At 40.9% G+C, this 11,024-nt stretch overlaps 1 long non-coding RNA gene across 1 annotated transcript; it reads right to left on the minus strand.

Annotated features, from left to right (window-relative positions):
• Positions 1 to 701: 701 nt before the first annotated feature.
• LOC311591749 lies at positions 702 to 3,581 on the minus strand. Its single transcript, XR_014777183.1, has 3 exons — positions 3,325 to 3,581; positions 1,116 to 1,251; positions 702 to 914 (listed from the first exon to the last, which is right to left on the minus strand). It is a non-coding gene; the product is annotated as an uncharacterized lncRNA (long non-coding RNA).
• Positions 3,582 to 11,024: the final 7,443 nt, after the last annotated feature.

The raw sequence follows: 11,024 nt of genomic DNA on the forward strand, positions 1-11,024 counted from the left end.
ATTCAGTTCTCGGGTTGTTTTCTGACAGCATGTCTGTCTGCTCTGTCCTGGGAGAGCGCCCATCGGCTGGTAGCATTTTAGGTAATCATGGTGACAGCGAGAGAGAGAGCGAGCGAAGAGAGAAGAAAGCTGGCTGCTTCTTCTCAGGGTTTTTATACTAACTTAACCTTATCCTCTCTAATTCACACATCTTGCTTTCTGTGGCACTCTTATCACCAACTTGCAGTCCTGGCTGCTCCTAGGTCAGAACTTACTACTAAGGTTTTATCTATCACTCACACATCTGGTCAGATGTCAGCTTTTTGGGCTGTCAGCTATTTTCTATGCTGGGCTTTGAAACAAGCCCTGACATGTCCTACACTGGGCTTGGAAACAAGCCCTGACATGTTTATTACACCCTTCCAAAGGAAGGTCCTGCTCTGGGTGGGGGGGGGGGGCTCAGTCACTCAGCCACTCAAGGCCAACGGGGGGCTCCTTGGGCACAGGGTGCTCAGCTTCTGCCCAGGCCCCATTTAGTCCTGGTACGAATCTCAGCTCCCCACCCCCACCTCTCCCCAAAGGCCCCAACCTTTAACTGGCCCCTTCTCAGGTCCAACTGTCTAGACATCCAGGGAAAATCCAGGGCTCCCCACCATTTCCGGGGTTCAAACCCCTCCCACTGCTGGTTCACGGAGGGGGGGGGGGAAGGTCGCTGCAACCTACCACCCTCCCCTGGGTCCGCCTGACCCACAGAGACAGGGCAAAGAGGGGGGGTCAGTTTTTTCATTTTTTAACACTGTTGCTTTTCTTTAAAACTTGCAGGGCACATTAAAATTTCTTCTGCAAGACATGTATCAGCTTGCACATGAAAATGACCCTCCATGTCTTCTAGAACTTGACAACGGTCCTCAATATTATGGTCTCCCAGATTGTAGCTTAAAATATAGTATAAGAAATATATTATATATTATTGGAAATTAAGAAAATTTAAGTTATTACATTCAGAGTCTCTAAGAACCATGCCTGATTTATTCACCTCATTCTTCCTCATTCTCATTTGAAATTGCAGAAGAACATCAGTAACAGAGAAACATTTGTCCCCTGACTTTAAAAAGCAAAACATAATTCAGTCCTACCTACAGCAGCTTGGTTCCTGTAGGGCTCCAGCATCACATCCTTGTAGAGACTCTTCTGGGAAGGATCCAGCAAAGCCCACTCTTCCGAGTGAAGGTCACATGCTCATCATCATAGGTCACTGCATCCTAAAGTATGCTGTACATGTGTACACAGAAAGCAGGATACTGACATCACTGTACATGTCTGCACCATTGACAACATAGTCGTGTAACTCTGGTGCTTCCTCCACTCATTTTCAGACACAAAAGTTCTACTGTAACCACCAAGTCATTTTAGAAGGAAACTGAATAACGAGGTTCATCTCCATCAGGGGCCAGCCTTGACACACACATTAGTATTTGCACAGGACACAGTGTTGGCAAATTCCAAAGAACTATCTGATGCTTTATCAATTGAGCTATTTGGTTTTTCTGGCTCTTCTGCTGCCAAAGCCGCTCCTTAGCTAAGGAATCTATTACCTAAGAGCAGGTGGCTGTGACAGTTTCCTGATGTAAACAGCAGGAGGCTGTAAAAGAAAAACCGTAGTTTGCTTTTAAACTTAGTGACTTACTTAGGCATTCAACAGTGGCTTGAAGGAGAGGGGGGAAAAAAAGAGGAAAAAAAAAGACTTTAAACATACACTCATACAAGTAAAATAAACATGGGCTTTGAACAGCAGATTCCCACAAGCTTTCCTGTGGTGATGGCGTTGGTTTTAGCAGTCTCTTTTGCGAAGAATGCAGCAAATCCAGGCCATCCTCAGGGAACCTTCCACTATATCAGCACACGTAAGCAATGAGACATGCAGACAGGTACACATTCATACACACAAGGGAGTTCCCAATTTTACACACACACACACACACACACACACACACACACACACACACACAAACAACAACAACATGTAGATATTTAAACATGCATACACATATCTATTCACATGTGAACATATATACACAGACACATAGTAAATGGGTAGGACAGGCTCTAGCAAGCCCCTCTCTCTTTTATTCTTGTCCTAGGTTTTTATCTTCCCTATACAATCATTACAGAAGAGAATGACAGTAGGACTTTAAGTTATTTCATTAGAACTATATCTAACTGAACATTTTTTGCTCATTAAAGTTTAAATAGTAGTTTTATCTATAAGCTCACTGAGTCCCAAGCAGAAGCTTTATCTTTTTCTTATTTCATATGTACATTATGTATTTAAAACAAGAGTTTTTGGTGCCAAGGTTGTTATCAAGAAACAGGGGTCTGTCCTGTCTTGTACAGAAAACCATTTGTTCTTTGTTTTTATATTCATATGGTCTTTCTTATTGTGGTAAACACCTAGGACTCAGCCTGGACTAAACCTAGAATGAATGCATTCCCTTGATCATTAATGTGGTTTAATCTTGCTTTTCTTACTGGTGTAAATCATGTGGTTCGCAGAACTCCTAGCAGTTTTTTGATAATTTGTAGGAGGGCTAGACGTTACTTGAATCTGTTCAGAAATCACTATCAGGAACTATATAATCACCTTCATACGATTATGCAGGAGATCTGCATAATGCATTATGCCAGACACAAGAGAGAAGCATGGAAAGACAGTGTAGCAACCAGAAGCAGTTTTGAGGCAAAATAACTTAGGCTTTTCCTAAACCAAGGGATAGAGCTGTGAAAAATGAGTGGGCTGCCTCCAGAGGCTCACAGGCTTGCTTTTGCCAATCCTCCATATCTCTTGGCATTTGTCGTTTCTGTGTCCTTTGAACAGGAAATAGCCTCGCAAGAGAAATGTCAATTAACAGACATAGAGAAAGAACCACATAGATCACACATCAGAGAAATTGTAGGAACAATTACTAACTACAAAAATGATGGGCAAGCTGGGTATACTTGCTCATGCCTTTAATCCCTGCACTCAGGAGGCAGAGGCAGGTGCCAGCCTGTTCTATGTCATGACGTACATATTAAGATCCTGACTCCCTTCAAAAAAAAAAATCAATCAAACAAACAAACAAAAAAGACAGAAAGAACTCAGAGGTCTTTACTGAAGTTCCTACAAAGAATTATACATTCACTCCTGTTTGATATTCATATTCCATAACCCTGAGGTACCCCAGTTTATACTATAACAATAGTAAGATTTTACTAAAAGGGAATGCATGTTTAAACATTTATAAATGAACAGAAGGAAATAATAGCAATATAAATAAACAAAATAGGACAGGAGAGATGGCTCACCAGTTAAAAGCTCTTGCTGGTATTGAAGATAATTGAGGTAAGCTGGGCATTGGTGGTATACGCCTTTAATCTCAGCACTTGGGAGACAGAGGCAGGCAGATCACTATGAGTTCGAGGCCAGCCCAGTCTGCAAAGTGAGTCCATGACAGCCAAGGCTACACAAAGAAATACTGTGTTGAAAAACCAAAAATAAAAATAAGAAATAAAATAAGAAAAAGAAAAGTGAAGGAAAAAATAATTGAGGTCAATTGTCATTATTTACACAGGGCTCACAACTATTCATTATTCCAAGTTCAGGAGTTCTGACAGCAGTGAGGAGGAGGCACACATGATATACATGTTCATGCATACAGGAAAAACACTCATATTCATTCAAAAGATTCGAACAAACCCTTGTAGGAAGAACGTCACACGCCTGCAATGCAATGACTCAGAAGGCATAGGTCATATTAATATCATGAATACATGCCGTTCTAAAAAACAGAATACACTCTCTGCCAAATTTCAAAGTTCAAGATGTGGATGAAGATAAGCACAATAGCATATGCTACCTTGTACAAAAACCTACATTCCAAGAACTTCCGCTAACTTTATTTAAATAAAAAAAAACAATAACAGGGAGCTAGAGAGATGGCTCAGAGGTTAAGAGCACTGACTGCTCTTCCAGAGGTCCTGAGTTCAATTCCCAGTAACCACATGGTGGCTCACAACCATCTGATGCCCTCTTCTGGCCTGCAGATGTACATGAAGGAAGAGCACTATATACATAAGAATAAATAATAAATCTTAAAAAAAAATAACAGTAAAAAAACAGCCAGACATGTTGGCCCAAACTAATCCCAGCACTCTGGAGCCAGAGTCAGGGGGATCTCCAAGTTTGACAACTATCTGGTCTACATACTTACTTTCAGGAATGCTAGGACTATACAGAGAAACTTTGTTTCCAAAAACAGAAACAAAAACAACAAATTTAAAAATATAAAAACATCAGACTAGCAAAGTAGCTTAGCATTGGGTAGCAATTGGTTCTACTGTATCTTATGTGATTTAGGGATAGAGTGTATACTGGTGCAGGCATGACAGCATGAGAAGGAAGCTAACTGAGCAGTTTCAACCACAACATAGTAGACACAAAGAACAGGAAATGGATTGAGTCTTTAGACAATCAAATTTCATCCCCAATAAGGAATCTTGTTGAATGGTTATTAATATTTATAATTTTAAGATAATCAGTGCTTATTCCTTAACCAAAACACCACACAGAGAGACTAGAATCTGTTTAATTAGCAGAGAGCATAATACTAAGCCTCCAAGCTAGTTTATCTTCCTCTCATTTTTCTTGTCTCTATGGTCCAATTCTCTTCTCCTAGTGTTTCCTGGTTCTGTCCAAAGGCATCCTTCCTTCCCTTCCTGATCTTTCTCCTCCTCTCACTGGACCAGGATGTCCCACCCTAGTCTCTGTATTGCTCAGCACTGGCTAGATGACTTTTATTAGCAAAAAAGAGAACAAATGGTGACATGTCAATACAAACTTGTCACCAGAAATACTTGAAATAAACATCGCAATGTAAACTAGATAGTGGGGTAGAGAAATCAGCATTTGAATGAACAAGAGTAAACTGTAATCTAGAAAGGCTCCTCCTACAAAAGCATCCATAAGCTACCCAAAGAAAGCCACAAAAGCCAGACAAGTGCCCAAAGACAACCTCTAATCTAGGAGCTTTTTGACTCAAACAACTGCATTCTCACCCTGGTCACTATAAGCTTATGGTCACCCTGTGATGCAAATGCATTTAGTCTAATTGTAATGGTCCTAATAATATGCAACAGCATGTTCACTGTTCAAACGCCAAAAGCAACAGACTGTACATTGTTCAAATGTCAAAAGCTACAGCCTCTACACTGCTTAAATGTCCAAAGCAACAGCCTCTACACTGTTCTAATGTCCAAAGTCGCTTGTGACAATTATGGACAATCTCTTAATTGACACATCTTATAAAATCATTAAACAAGTTCTATCTTTCCAACATACAATGGCACAGAATAGTCCTTCTCATTCCAGTAAATAGGAATGTGTACACAGTGAGGGGAGATTAGACCAAGGCAAGAAACTCTGCAGGGCAAACACCAAATCCTGCAGCGCTGTCTCACACACATGGACCTTCACATCAAAGGGCTCAGATGACCTATTCCTGTACCTTTTCATACATCCCTCAGTTTGGCTACTTCCACTCCCTATCTGCATCTCTCCATGCAGATTTCGCAAAGGCTTGGGTGTCTCAACATCTTGTTTGTGGTCTCAAAATGCAACTCAGGCTTCATCCTCACAGCTTCAATGCAATGAACTCTCACAGTTTCCTCACTGGGACTATGAAGCTGCCAAACATAAATAGCTGGGACATTGCTGAACTGAACCCACAGAGGAAGAATCTTTGAATTTTGTGTCTTTCTTGTTTCTAGAACCAGCACAATAAGGTGATCCTGTCAAGACTGGCTTCTATGCAGGGATGGACCCTACCACGCTTGGACCACAGTAGCAGCAGGTTTTATATGAAGTTTCTTCCTGGGACTAGGAATCACTTTGCATACTCTTTCCATTAATTTAAGGCTTGGGCAGGAGGAAGTATTGCCCTTAAGGCACCTTGTTAGGCTTCCAATCCAGATCAAGGGCCCTCTTTCTTTTCTCCTTGAAAAGTCCTGCTTTTGTTTCAGCATTTGCTGAAAGTTTGAAAAACCAAAAACCAATGTGTTAACCATATCAATCACTTAAGTAGCAAAAACCCAAACTGATGATTACAACTGGAAAACACAGAGTTGCCAAGAAATGAGAGGCAAACCTTCAGGATCAAGAAGAGACAACTAACACTGTTTCTCCACAGAAAGTTCACAAAGTAACAAACGCTAAAGGAACTCATAACACACTCAAAATCAAGTAAACAGATACCAAAGAGAAGAATACAAAGAACCAGGGAGCAGCAGCAGCACCTGAGACCGGGCGGGACATGGTCACGCCCACTGCACTGTGGGAGCCTAGTGGCCGCCAAGCTCCCGAGAGGCTGACAGGGGCATCAGAGGCTCTGAAGTCTGGGGCCTCTGGCCCTTTGCCACTGCTACTGGGGTGGAGAGGCGGCGCTGAGCAATCTTTGGTGCAGTCTTGAGCCCGAGGGTTGCCTCCCTTCCCATTCACACGCCGCGACTCCATGTTCTATGATAAAGATGGGGATCTGGCTCGTGAGTTCTATGAGGAGACAATTGTCACCAAGAATGGACAGATACATAAGAATCTGATTCCTCAGGACATCCTGAGGCTGGATTCCCCCCCACACCCCGCACACCGACCGAATCTATGTGGATTTCCCCCATGATGCTCTATGAAGTGTGAGCCTGTGGCATGGCAGACACAAGCACCCACTGCCCCAGCAAGAAAATCCCAGGATCAAGGTGTAGCTTCTGTTCAGGAGTCAGGCTAATGCCACAACCCTGAATAAACTAAACTCCGTTGGACCAAAAAGCAAGCAAACAAACAACCAAAACCAATAAAGATTCAATGAAACAGAGTAGATTCATTGCAAATAACCAAAATAGAATATGCAAATTTTAATAATTGGAAACAAAAAGGACATACAAGCAGACAATGAGGAAATCCTGAGAATAGTTAAGAACACACTTTAAAAACCTGTACCCCAACAAATTGGAAAATCTAAAAGAAATGGATAATTTAATTGATAGGCAACTCTTACCAAAGTTAAATCAAGATCAGGTAAACAACTTAAGTAGACCTATATCCCCTAGTGAAAAAGAAAAATTCATTAAAGGACTCCCAATCAAATCAAATCAAAACAAAACAAAACAAAACAAAACAAAACAAAACAAAACACCAGGATTGGATGGTTTTAATGCAGAAATCAACCAGACACTCAGAGAAGACTTAACACCAATACTGCTCACCTATTCTACAAAACAGAAACAGAAAGATTATTACCCAATTCATTTTAAGAAGTCACAGTTACCTTGATACCCAAAGCACATAAATACTCAACAAAGAAAGAGTACTGCTGACCAATTTCCATCATGGACATAGATCCAAAATTAATAAAATATTTGCAAACTCAATCAAAGAACAAATCAAAAAGATCACAAACATTGTTCAACTAGGCTTCGTCCCAGAGATGCTGGGATGGTTCAACATACAAAAATCAGTAAATGTAACCCACCATATAAATAAACTGACAGAAAAAAAAGAAAAACGCAGAGGATAATCTCATTTGCCACCTACCAAGCCTTTGACAAAATCCAACACCAATTAATGATAATAGTCTTGGAGAGATTAGGGATACAAGGGACATACTTGTTGTGGTTAATTTATCAGTATAGCCTAATAATATTATTATTAGGCCTATAAATTATCATTATGGTGGTATTTTCTAACCCGCTAGCAATCAGTCAAGACACAGACACCTGTTATATTTTAAAATTGCCTTACTTAACCTTGGGAAGGCCAGATATTAAATCCCTAAACTACTTATTATGCCATCTGCTTCTAATAATTTCTATCAGGCTACCTCCCACCCATAATCCCAAATACTTGCTAATTTTCAGCATCTGGACCAAATCTCCATCCATGTTGGCCATATGCTTCTCCTTCACCCAACCCATGGTGCAGCCTTCTTCCACCTCTCCCCTCCTCCTCCCAATATTATCTCGGTCTCCCAAAGCCCGGGAACCTTAGCCACGCCCATCCCATTTACTCTGCCCAGGGGTGATGGCCTTTTATTGGTCAAACAGGTTAGGCTCTTAGGCAAGATACAAGCTGACAAGCAGTATTAGCATCAAAATACACCCAACCCACCTGCAACACATACCTAAACATAATAAAGGGAATCTGCAGCAAGCCTATAGCCAACATCAAATCAAATGGAAAGAAAGTAAAAACAACTCCTTTAAAATCAGGAACAAGGCAAGGCTGTTCTCCCTACATCTATTCAATATTTTATTTGAAGTTCTAGCTAGAGCAATAAGACAACTGAAAGAGATCAAGAGAGTAACAGACCCTATGGAGGAGCTTCAGTTCTGGAAAGATGTCAAGTCCCCAGGCAGACACAGGAAACTGAACCTGGAAACTGCAAGAACAACCACTGCCCTTAACTGCTGAGTCACATCTCCTGCCCTGTAATGGTCCCTTAAGTAGCTACTGTGGACTCTTAAGTCAATGAACAGTGAGTCAGAAATGATGGAGCTCCAAGGACGCTTTCTTAGAGCCTAGAGGAGTGACAGCTCAGCAAAGACAATCACACAGAAGTAACAAAGAAAAGTCAAGAAGTTTGGCAGCAAGAAGCTCAGGTTATGAAAGATATTTGCCCAGAGTTATGTGCCTGAGGGCTTTACAAGCATAAAAACAATCTGAAACAGTATGTAGAAAGAAAATAGCAAGGCTATGCAGAGATTAATGAACTAGATAGAGACTCAAAGACAGTACAATGATTCAACATAACAGAACTGTTTCGGTGCCGGGACTAAAGTAATAACAAAGCATCATTCACCTAATTCAAACTGGAAAAGTGAATTTATATGTATTAGAAGTAGAGCTAACATGAGGATACTGAAAGATTTGACAAGGACTTCAGTGTTATCTTGTGCAGTGCTGTGGAAAGTCATACATACATAAACCACAACTGAAGAAGACATGATGAGTTCCTAGAAACTAGTGACTGAATCAGCCTCCTACATGATACAACTACAACACACAGCAAGCAGCTGCTGAGACTGAAGCAGTAAGAGTTTCCGTCAACAGTGTCTGAGGACTGGACAGATTAACATGGAATTCTCCTTTCCATACAAACCTTATACTAATGCCAAAAGGAGAGCACTGCATAAAACACAAAAAAAAGGAGGAACAATAGAAAGTCCTCATGCAAAGCTGGCTTTACCTCAAAGCACAAAGCAGGTGAGCCCAAACAAATATATTCAAAAAATTAAAAAATCATAGAGCAGTTGCCAGGATCTACACAGACACAGAGATCATCTCTAAATAACACAGAAATGGAAACATTGAATTCACACCAAGAGTGCAAGGCTGTTCCAACACCTACAGATGAATCTATGTAAGACACCAAATATGTAGACTCAGTAAAAGTAGAAAAATGGCTATGTCAATAGATAAATTAAAGCCCTATGGTAAAATATGACATTTTCTCAGTATAAAACCTCTCAAGGTATGAGGAGAGAAAGAACATACCTCAGAATAATACAGTCAGACAAAAGCTAAAGCCAACAGTGTGAAAAAGGACAAATGGAATAATTCCACTCTAATCAGGACTAACTCAACACAGTGCATCAGTGAGTACACAGTTCTCTGATGGAGAAAAATTTAAAGTGACAATAGAGTCAGAAATCAAATGGATCTCCTTAAACAAAAACAAACAAACAACAACTCAGCCCAAAAGTGGTGGCACACGCCTTTAATCCCAGCACTTAGGAGGCAGAGGCAGGTAGATCTCTGTGAGTTTGAGGCCAGTCTGGTATACAAAGTGAGTCCAGGACAGAGAAGGCTACACAGAGAAATCCTGTCTTGAAAAAAACCAAAAAGAAGAGGAAGAAGAAGAAGAAGAAGAAGAAGAAGAAGAAGAAGAAGAAGAAGAAGAAGACCTCAATCAAACCACTCACACTGTCTTCAGATATCTTGTACTACATAGTAATACCATTAACAATGTCAGAAACAGCTATGCAGACTGAGGAGGAGGGCAGAGTCATCAGTGGTCACTTCCCAATTTGGATCCTGTGTTCTACAATCCAAATCTGTCAGACATGCACACTGGAAACATACTGGAAAGACTATTTTTAGTAACAGAAGCTTTTCTGGTTCAATATGAGGGTAATTGTACAGGGAGGGAAATACACAGATTACACTTGGAACCTGACCAAAGCAAATGATAAGGAAGGTCACAGGCCCTAAAAAGGAATCCACTATGACATTTGCTACACACACAAATGGCTCGGTTCACACCCAAGACCAGGTGCTGCTTTCAGTCTGGTCAGAGACTTTGTTTTCAATGGGCAACAGTTATTTCAGAGACTCGAAACTAATCAAATACAGGAAACGACTGAATGCTTAATGTACTGCCTATAATGGGAAATTCATTTTACCACATCTAACATTATTCTCAGTGAAAATTTCCAGAATCATTAATGAAACCGAATCTTGCAAAAATCAATTTCATGTCCTGTTTCTACTGTCATTTCAGAGCCACCACACACCATGCTCAATCTGTCTAACATACCTGGATCCTTTGCTACAATCTCTGTCCTCACTATCTAGGGCTCTTAGTTGTCACTCACAGGTGAGCAGATCTGGCTGAGCAGTGGGAGACCTGCCCATGGGAAAGAGGTGCAAAGTACTTTAATGGAACAAAACTGAAAGATGCTAACACCTGCCAAAAGGATAACCATGAAGGAAAGAGAAAGTATGATAAAAATGTCTCTTCTTCACTGAGGATTTCACTTAGTCTATGAGATGTGAGACTCACTCACACACAGTTTACACACCTGCAGAGCCATTTTCCCAGATAGCCTGAGGAAGGAAGACTGCAAGAAAACTGGACTCTGACCCACAGAATCCAGACTGCTGCACCACTACAACAGGAGGTCTCTGAAAAAAACCTCTGAGGCCAGGGTCCAGGCATTCCCACTCCTGCAGGAAGTTA

Source organism: Acomys minous (assembly GCF_964271855.1).
Source record: "Acomys minous genome assembly, contig: scaffold_26, whole genome shotgun sequence".
NCBI classification, from domain to species: domain Eukaryota; kingdom Metazoa; phylum Chordata; class Mammalia; order Rodentia; family Muridae; genus Acomys; species Acomys minous.